At 38.1% G+C, this 10,739-nt stretch overlaps 1 long non-coding RNA gene across 1 annotated transcript in view; it reads right to left on the reverse strand.

Annotated features, from left to right (window-relative positions):
- Window positions 1–1,682: 1,682 nt before the first annotated feature.
- Window positions 1,683–10,739, reverse strand: part of LOC138146236 (uncharacterized) — a 61,714-nt gene continuing 52,657 nt past the window's right edge. Inside the window, exon 3 of the long non-coding RNA XR_011164430.1 lies at window positions 1,683–1,926. This is a non-coding gene — a long non-coding RNA (uncharacterized lncRNA). The remainder of the gene's footprint in view (window positions 1,927–10,739) is intronic.

Genomic DNA, 10,739 nt, shown 5'->3' on the forward strand with positions numbered 1-10,739 from the left:
ATGACCTTTGCTGGAAGTCCCCTAGTGATCCAATACCCTCTCACTGTTAGGAAGTTTTTCCTTAGATTGAACTGAAATCTTTATCTCTGAAACATCCCTTCTTGTCCCTGACTCTACTCACTGGGGGACAAGCAGAGAAAATCAAGCCATTCTTGCACATGACAGTTATCAAAGACATCATAACTGCTGTTATATCTCCTTTCAATTTCCTAGTTTCCAATATAAATACTTCCAGGCTCATTAAACAGATCTTCATATTATGGTTTCATGACCTTTCATTATCCTTAGTGGAATTTTCTGGACTTATCAATGAACTTGACATTTTAAAATATTGTTCCCATAGGTAAACAAAATAGTCAAGGTGTCACCTAACAGGACAAGGTACATTGGAAAGTCCTTAGTAGCATTCTGGGAATCACATCTCTCTTCATTAAATCCAAAACCCCACTGAGATGTTGACTTCCACATCATACTTTAAGTCAGTCAGCTATCCAACAAGCCTTCATTAAGCACCTACTATGTGCAAACACTGCTGATTCATACTGAGCTTGGAGTTCACTAAGACCCCTGGATCTTTTCATACAAATTATTATCCAACCACACCTCCTTCATCCTATACTTCTGAAATTGATTGTTAGGATTCGAATGTAAGCCTTTATACTTGCCACTCACTATAAACAACCACAATGGGATGGTTCTATTGATTGAAGGAGATAATAGCCATCAAGCCTTTTGCAGACTGTGCTGTGTGAATGTCAGTTATTATTGTCACCAAGTCTCCTTTTCAATGTCTTTTAAAGAGGATGGATCTTCTGTGACTGTGATATTGTGCATTAATTCATGCTTGAAAGAAGAAGGAAGCCATCCCACCCAGTTCAATTCTCCACTTTAATGGGAGACTCAGATGCTGTTCAGTTAACAACTGATGATTAATCATCTAATATGTGTAAGGAAGTTGTTTTCACTACACTTTGGGAATACTTTCAATACAGGTTGAAGTAATAATGATTTTCTTCACAGGATCAGAATCTCAGAGAAGAAAAGGACCACAGTGGCCATTTGGCTCAGGGCATGAGCAAAACAAGTGGTTACTGAGAGATCATGGAGTGTAGATTTAGAACCAAACGGGACCTTGGATGCCATCTATTGCGACCCCTTTTTCTTATAGATGAGGAAACTGAGGCCCATAAAGGTTGAGTCACTTCCCCAAGGTCACAGAGGCAGGATTCAAACTCTGGTTGTCTGGTTACGAATCCAGTGTTGTCTCCTCTGCAACAAACTTTCTCACTGCTCTACAATATGCCAAAACAGATAGATTTTTTGATCAAATTAAATTTAAAATAAAATAAATTTGAATCAACAGTATTTTTTGTTGTTGTATATTTTACAATCTCAATCTAATCTGTGCACATTCCCTGTTAATCACTAAGCTACCAATCAGTTTCAAGAGGAAACTAAAGACACACCCTACACACACACACACACACACACACACACACACCGATATCCGATATTTGGGAGCCTTTGTTTTTAACCCATGTCTTTGGTCATTCTGCATTCTCTTCACTTTTCTAAATCAAAACTTGATTTAAAGTCCTGCCTAGGCTTTATCCCAAAAACATAAATTCCTGCAGGGTGTGGTGTCAACAATGACTCCTCCAAGTCAATTCAATAAACATTTATTAACCATCTATTTTGTATCAGACAATGTGGATACAAATGCAAAAGTAAATGGGAAAATATATACATACATATAAGCAAATACATGATAAAAGCATAAACATTTGAGAAAAAAAGTGAGAGTCATAACAATGAAGAGGATAAGAAAAGGGATCCCTATGGTGGCAGTTCCTGAGCCTTGAAGAAATCCCAAGATCCTCACAGGTAGAGGTGACGAAGGAACATAATCTGGGTTTCGATGATGACCTATCCAAACAGACAAAGGCAGTGAATTAAGATCATGGTTTCACTGGCTTAGTCAACCACATACATCATCTCCCTTTGACACAAAACTCTGTGGCTCTGAGAGAACAAAATGACATTTCAACAGCGATGCCATCATCAATCTTTCCTCTTGGAGAGCACAAAGCCCAAGATGAGAATCAGTGGGGATATGAGCCACTTCCCAAGAAAGAAGATTTAAACTTGTCATTCTTCACACCTTAAAAGTCAGAATTTAATGACTTTTCTAGACCAAAAAAATAGAAACTCAGGTGCAAAGAAATGGATCTCAGAAACCTCTTTAAAATGAATTTCTCTTCAAAAAAGAGAACTAAAACTAAAAAAAATCGATAAACCTTGAATTTATCTAGCACTTATCTTCCAAAGAACTTGATATACAATATCTCATTTCTTTCCACAGAGGTTGTTTTGTTTTGGGGGTTTTTATTAAAAAAACATTTTTTTCTGAAGTTGTCACACCAAAACTTGAGAGTGACTTGAATTTGATTAGAGCTCCCACATGGTCATTGTGAACAACTCTTTTCTAATCTTTTTTTTTCTTTAGAACTTTCTCTATCAACTACCATTTATTAAGCATGTATTAGATAGGTATGAAGTACTGTGCTCAAAGTCTGTGGATACAAATAAAGGCAAAAAAACAGTCCTTCGTGTCAGGGAGTTCATAGCCTAGTAGAAGAGGTAACAGTCAGATCATGTAAAAGCGAGATATATACAGAATAACTTGGAAGTACTTTCAGAGGGAAGTCACCAAGATCAGGGAGAACTGGAGAAGGTAGTAGTTTAGATGAGATCTGAAGGAAACAAAGAAATGGAGGTGAGGAGAAGAATGTTCCAGGAGGAGAGACAGTTCAGATGACTATTTTGTAAAAGGAATAATGTCAGAGAGCCAGTATCACTGGACCTTTGTGTATGTAGAAAGGAGTAAGATGGAACAAAACTGGAAAAAGTAAAAAGGGGCCAGGTTTTACAGGGCTTTAAAAGTCAAACAGAGGATTCTATATTTAATTCTATAGGTAATAGGGAGCTACTGAAGAGCATTGAATGGGGCAGGCAGGGAGAGGATGATATGAGTGCCTGAAAAAAATGGCAATTCCAATCAACCTGGTTTCACCAATCCAAAGGTCACTTTCTAGATGACTCCCTTACCAACCCATCACGTTGCTTTCTGCCAAAACATTCCAAAGCATAATTCATTCTAGGGAATCTCTTCTCACTAAGATATCCACTTATTTTTAAAGTTTCTGATCTTATTTTTCCCATATAACCTTCTCCAATGGGTAGACCAAAATATAATGGTTTCTCCTTATCTTATTCAATCTAGCTATAGAACACCTAATTCCATGCTCTTGGTTTTCAATCTCATAATCATTTATTAAGACACAGAAAGGAAGAGAGCTCTTGCCTGCAAGGATCTTATATTCTTCTGGGCTATGTAACCTTCACTCATATGGCAATATGAATGAAGTCTGTGGGAAAAATTTAGAGGAAATTTCTTTCCACAGGATTAAAGTATTCCTATCTTTGAGTGATAACAGAATGAAAGTCAGAGGTGACTGGTTGTAATTAGAGCTGTGATCTAACAGAATTAAGTTTCTGATCAGGTAAAAGGTCAGAGGCGTGTACACATGCTTGATGAACTGTTTGAGGGAAGCATGACTGTGGACAGTTTGAGAGATTGCACCTAGTCAACAAAGGAGAACAAAGCAGGAATTTGAATTGAAGCAACATCAAAGGACTTGCATTTATCTGAGGCCCTGTACTCCATTAAGGGAGCTACCCATTTATTCAGAAAGAATAAATGTAACGAAAACCTTCCTGTGTTTCCAATGAATATTGTTTATTCTTAAACTAAGGATGTCTCTCACATGTCTATGTGTATGCATGTATACATTTATGTACACAATATACATATATAGATACATATGTGCATACATGTGTATGTGTATATATGATAATTTGAGAAAGAAGAGATCATTAAAAACTAAGGGGATCAGGAAAGACCCCCCCTTAGGATATAGTACAAGAAGTTCCAAAGAATGTTAGGCTTTGTAAGAGTCAAAGACAAAGAAGAAAAACCTTCCAAGAACCAGAAGTGTCAGGGTGGGTAGGTGACGCAGTGAATAGAGCACCCACCCTGGAGTCAGGAGGACCTGAGTTCAAATTCAGCCCCAGACACTTAACACTTACTAGCCATGTGACCTTGGGCAAGTCACTTAACCCCAATTGCCCTGCCTTTCCCCCTCTAAAAAAAAAGAATCCGAAATGGGCTTATACAAAGGCATGGGAGTGGGCAAAGGCATTCCAGGTTTGCAGAATAGCAGAAAGGGTAGCTTGACTGAAACAAAGAGTAGACTGGGGAGGAGGGGAGAGGATTATCATCCTAGCTGCCATCTACATTGCTCCTACTAGTAAAGTACCAGGTCCCATACTAAAGGCTTTTAGTGCCTCATTTGATCCTCAAAAGCACAATGGGAGGTAGGTGCTGTTATTATTTCCACTTTACAGGTAAGAAAACTGAAGCAAACAGGTTAATATTCAGTAGGTCTGTAAATGTTGGATGAAGCCAGATTAGGAAGGCCTTCAAATGCAAAACTGAACAGTTCATATTTTGTCCTAGAGACAATAGGAAGTCACTAAAAGTTGGGGAAGGGAGTGATATGGTCAGCTGTGGGCTTAGAATGATGATTTTGGTATCGATGGGAAGACTGGATTAGATATGAGAGATATAGAAGCTAGAAGATAATTGAGAAAGCTGATGAAATAATCCAGAAAAGAGGTGATAAAGTCCTGAATAAGGATGAGAAGAGAGTGAGAGGAGAGGAGGGAGTTACTGGAAGAGATGTAGTGAAGGTAGAATTGGTAATATTTGGAGCCTGGTTGGATGGGCAGGGGGTGAGGGAGAGGGAAGAGCCAAGGTTTATTCTAAGGTCATGAAGCTGGTGACTTCAAGTATAGTGATGCTCTCAAAAGAGACAGGAAAGTTTGGAAGAGGAGTGTGTTTAGGGGGAAAGATAAGAAGTTCTGTTTTGCACAGCTGAGTTGACATACCTATAGGACATTCAGTTGGAGATGTAGAGGAGAGGGCTGGTGATGAGGGACTGGAATGATAACACCTTCACCTTTTCATAAGTCTTCTTACCTCCAAAGTCAAACTACTTACATGGGTCAAAAAGTCAAGAATTTCTGGATAAAAACCAGAAATGATACATGACTGGCCTTGGCCCTTCTTGAAATGGTGGTCCTGGGCAGGAACACACCTGTCAGAAGAAGTTACCAGAGGAGCAGAGACATTTCCAGGATGAAAAGTCTGATGGCTTTGGAGATGGAAAAGTCCCAGAAGAGGAGTAAGCAGAGGTGGCCAAAGAACTTCCTGAAATTGTGGTCATGGTAAGTAACTCATCAGAGGAGGGGGCTTCAGAGATAGAAGGATTCACAGGGTGAGAAAGCTAGTGTCTTAATCCCACTTTGAACTCTGCCCTTCCTGACTCAAGGCCCAGAACTCTATCCATTGTACCACCTACCTGATTCTTAATAAAATTAAAACTATTGTTTTTGGCTTGTGCTATTCAGTATCACTCAATAGAATATTCAATCTACTCAATCAAATTCCAAGTCTCTTTTCCTTCATTTCCAATTCACATTTATAATTACCTTATCTCAGCTCAACACAAAAATATGCAAAAAAATAATTTTGGATTAGGAACAATAAATATATGTTCCAAAGAGTTGAAGTCAGGAAAAGCTTCCTAACAAATAGGATCATCAGAATGTGGAATAAGCTTACTTGATAGGCAATCGATTTACTTCATTGGAGGTCTCCAAGTAAAGACTGGATGGTCACTTATTAGACATATTATAGTAGGGGTTCCATTAATGTATAGTTCGAACTAGATGGTGAGGAGGTCCATTCTAGTACTCCAATTCTTGGATTCTATGATACACTGAAAAGGGTACTGGTTTTTAATTGGCTTGAGTTCAAATCCTGGGTCTTTAAATAAATTGACTGGGTAACCTTGCACAAGTAACTTCTTTTATCTGTTTGTAGCATCTGCTCTGAATTTAGTCTTCCATCTCCCACTTGTCATGACAGGATGGATTTGAGAAAGTAGCTATTAAATACTTTCAAGGACCTAGAAAGTATCTCTGAGGGGCTGAGAGGTGTAATGGGAATGCAAATTTGGAAGATCTTCCCTGCCCCTAGGCTAAAGTGCACCTGAAGCCTGGGGTGGGAGGCTTGTTTTTCAGTAGATACTTTTTGATTGGCCAGTGGGTCAATAAGGTTGTTACATTTTCTGAGCCAGGAGAAGGCTATATAAGCCCTGATGTGTAGCTTTGTTTTGGGGGCTCACTTTGAGAAGTGTTCTGTGATTTGATCTGTATTCTGGGAAGCCATTGTCCAGGGACCCCCGGCTTTGAAAAACCCAGATGTTGACTGGGTATGGATGTAATGGTTGGACAGTTTGGAAATCTGTCTACTTGATCTGTTTCTGTCTTGATAATTCTGACTGTATACTTTGAAGTTCGGGGTGCTGACCTTTTCCCCTGAACAAGGTAAATGATATATGTCTGACTGATTAAAGTAAGCTTGTTAACCCATTTTGAGTTGCTTACCTTTAACAAAGCAGATTCAAGAGCCTGTGGTGGCTGCAAACCCTGAGGACGCTTGGGGTGCTTGCCGCTACAAGAGGTAGCTCTCTAATGTTATAACTCATGAGCCCCACCAGTGGGCTTATTGGCAAGGGCCATGTCCAGTTGTCCTGATCTATATCTTATCACTGGACACAGATGGTTCTGGAGGAGAAAGTGAAGGTGGTCACTTTTCACAGCCCTCCCTCACTTAAATCCAATTCATTTGCAAGTCATGGTATCATCTTCCTCATGTCATGGTGCTCTTCAAGAATGAAGAATGGAGTAAAGCGCCCCCCAGAGTCAGAAGGACCAGAGTTTGGTCCCGGCCTCAGACACACACACAAAAAAAGAGCCGTGTAACCATGGACAAGTTACTTAACCTGAATTGCCCTCCAAAAGGCAAAAAAAAAAAAGAATGAAGGGGCAGCTAGGTGGCATAGTGAATAGAGCACCAGCCCTGGAGTCAGGAAGACCTGAGTTCAAATATAACCTCAGACACTTAACACTTACTAGCCATGTGACCTTGGGTAAGTCACTTAACCCCAATTGCCCATCCTTCCCCCTCCAAAAAAAAAAGAACACAAAAGAATGAAGAATGGATAAACCACACACACACACACACACACACACACACACACACACACACACACAATCAGTAAGTGAGATTATCAGATTTTAGAATGCAGTATTTACTAAAGTGGTAAGAAAAACGGTTTCTTAAAAGCACGTGACGTGCTCTTTCATTGGTGCATACAGAATTCGGGGGGCTCAAGCTTAAGAGAACATATGCCCCTAGAAATGCCTTTATTAAAGCCTTTAGGATTCTCCCCTTTGGTATGGCAGAGTTTTCTTCTGGCTTCTTTGTAAAGCTTCAAATTTGCTTTTCTCATCTTGTCCATTTTGCCCTCAGTGTGTAATGTAGACACATGTGTCATCTTTCCTTACACACTGCTAGTATGGTGATGGGAATGGAAAAATGTCTAAAATCCTCTGGACTCTACAGATCAAAAAAAATCCCTCTCCCACCAAATCAGGGAGTGGAGAAAAAGCCAAGGTGCTATCCTCAGTCCGCCAAAAAAGAGCTGTCTTTTGTGCATTGGCTAAAATGTTCTACTGTAGTTTTTCACTCACTGAAATACAGCATTCCAGTTAGTTCACTAGTTTGATAGTGAGAAAAGTGTTGTTACCTATGTTTTTCTGGAAAGATTGGATCCTCAGCAGTATCTCTTCCTCCTAAAAGGGTGGACTGAATTTGAATTAATTGAAAAACTTGAACTTGAATTGAATTGAATATATAATTATACATTTTTAAATTGGGTAAAAATGTTGAGAAAGCAACAAGGTCACATGATCATATATGGCATTTAAAAGGTTTTAAGAATTCTGCTTTTATGGTATTTTAAAATATTTAGGTTTTTTAACTATTTTAATTTCCTAAATATATCAATATAACAAATTGCTGACTTACATTGCAGGAAGTTGAATGATAATGCAATTAATTAATAGCAATTTAGACAAGTACTCTGTTTTGACAAATACTAAATCTTTAAACAAAAAGCTTATTTTACAAGTCAAATCCTCATAAATTCTTTTTAAGATTCTTCTTTTAGCTTGTTATTGAAAGTGTTTATTTCAGGTACAGGATTTAGAAAAAAGGGTTCCCAATTTCATAGTTCTATTGTTAACAAGATCAGAACCAAAAGGTTTCAGCTTGTTTTCATCACATGAACTAATTATTAGAAAAGTAAGATTTAAGAAGGTGTACTAAAGTATATTAAGATCTGTTTTGTAAAAGACTGTAGCGAGAACATCTAACAATTTATAAGGGATGTGGAACCAGAGAAGCTGAAGTGAAGTAAGGGTCTCTTCATAGATACCCTGAGAAGACCTCTTCCAAAATGTCCAAGAGAATTGCTGTCAGAAGACCAGATGACTACATGGAACATTTGGGATTCAAGACAAAATGTGCTGTTTAAATGGACATCAGGAGTGGGTTACTAGAATATGAGGAGATTTGTTAGATATTGTTGGGGATCATTACTGTACTGTTTTAGCTTTTGTTACACCATATCTATTTTTTTTTTTGCCTTTTGGAGGGCAATTGGGGTTAAGTAACTTGCCTAAGGTTACACTGCTAGATTTTTTTGTGTGTGGGTGTTAAGTGCCTGAGGCTGGAACCAAACTCAGATCCTCCTGACACTGGGGCCAGCACTTTACTCACTGCACCACCTAGCCATCCCACACCATATCTATTTGATGTGTTTTCTTAGTTACCTTGAAGACATGTAAATATCTCCTCTAAAATTAGTCTAGGGTTTTAGGTGTTTTTTTTTCTATTATGGCTTGTGCTAGGATTAATAAATCTTATTATTCTTTTTCAACTTTGCAGTTTTGAACTTCCACCAGAGGAACTTGTCTTAGTGTACCTTGCTGTTGGTAATGCTTATGTTAAGGATCTTAAAGGATTAGTTTATAGATAGTGATTTTTGAAATATATATTATATATATACATGTGTGTATACATATATACACATACATATACATATATACATATATATGATCAAAAGGGGGGGTTAAGAAGATTGAATTGATCCTGGATCATTTTCTTTTTGGGGGTCTTTATTAATTTGTTTGTTTACTTTTAGTTTACAAGATTCAATTCTATAATTCCTTGAGTTTCACATTTTCTCTCCCTCCCTTCCCTCCCCCCCTCCATGACAGCATACAATCAAGTATAGGATCTGCAAATACTTTCACATTAGACATTAGTCAGGTTATAAAGACAAATTGTATCAGATGGAATGAAAAATGGGAAAGAGGAAACAAAACCAAACAAGAAAAAGAAAAAGATCTGGTAGTTTGCTTCAATCTGGATTCAAACTCAGTTCTTTCTAGTTCTTTCTCTGGATGTAGACATCTCTCTCCATCATGAATCTTTTGGGATTGACTTATAACACTGCATTGCTGAGAAAAGTCCAGTCTATCAAAGTTGGTCATCACACACACGTTGTGTCTGTAATTGTGTACAAATTCCTCCTGGTTCTACTCTTCTCACTCAGCATCAGTTCATATAAGCCTCTCCAGGTAAATATGAAGTCCATCTGCTCCTCGTTTCTTATAGCACAATAGTATCCCATTACATGCATATACCACAATTTGTTCAGCCATTCCCCAATTGATGGGCACCTGCTTAATTTCCAATTCTTTGCCACCACAAAAAGAACTGCTATAAATATTTAAAATTAATTGTTTTTGTCCTGTAACTGCTTAAGACATGGTTCTCTATCTCTGAACTTGGTTCAGAATTTAGTTGGTGTGTAATGAGTTAAGTTTAGGAATCCAGCTCACCTAATAATCAGTGATCTATTCTTGCCTCAAGGAATTTAGCTGACCTTGGGTAATACATGTGAACATGAGGCAGTTGGGTCTAGAATCTTTACACAACAAAGCCATCATTCAAGGACATCTGGTTTACTGTTCAGAAAGGGCTAGTCTGTTATCTTTTTACTTTGCACCTGGACTCAAACAAAGAGCAGGGAAAGGAGGAGGTTATTGTTAACCCCCCTCATGAAACTTCCAAACAATCATGTTGTCTTTGGTTGTTCCCTCAGCTCTGTAACCAATCATGTTCCCTCAACCCTATGACATCACCCATCCAGTTCTATTCTTTGTTCTGTATTGCCCCAAGCCTATAAAAGGTTTAAGTTTTATTTCTAAAAATATTTGGCATAAATGGAAGAAATCCATTGGCCTGTTTATTGACAGGCAGCATGCTTCTAATATAAATATTAGCTTGCAGGGAGAACTGTTTCAGTTTACCCTTTTGTTACATTTCATTCATGACAATAGAGAACCCAGTAAGAGAAATCAAATTCCTCTGACAAATTTGAACAGATTAACTATCACATTTAGTTCTGATTGATTTAATAAAAATAAAGCATTGCCATGTAAAAAGGTACCTATTTTCAAGTAGGGCACAACAATCACTTGACCTACTTCCCTACACTATTATATGAGGAAATTGAATAAAACAACTTTCCAGATTGTTTCCAGCAATCATCCTTATCAGCATCACCATCACCATCATCATCACCTTCACCATCACCATCATCATCACCATCATCATCACCATCATTATCAGCATCATC

The sequence above is a fragment of the Petaurus breviceps genome, unplaced genomic scaffold, assembly GCF_028583685.1.
Source record: "Petaurus breviceps papuanus isolate PSGF00001 unplaced genomic scaffold, PetGlider_PUasm1.0 139, whole genome shotgun sequence".
Lineage (NCBI taxonomy): Eukaryota > Metazoa > Chordata > Mammalia > Diprotodontia > Petauridae > Petaurus > Petaurus breviceps.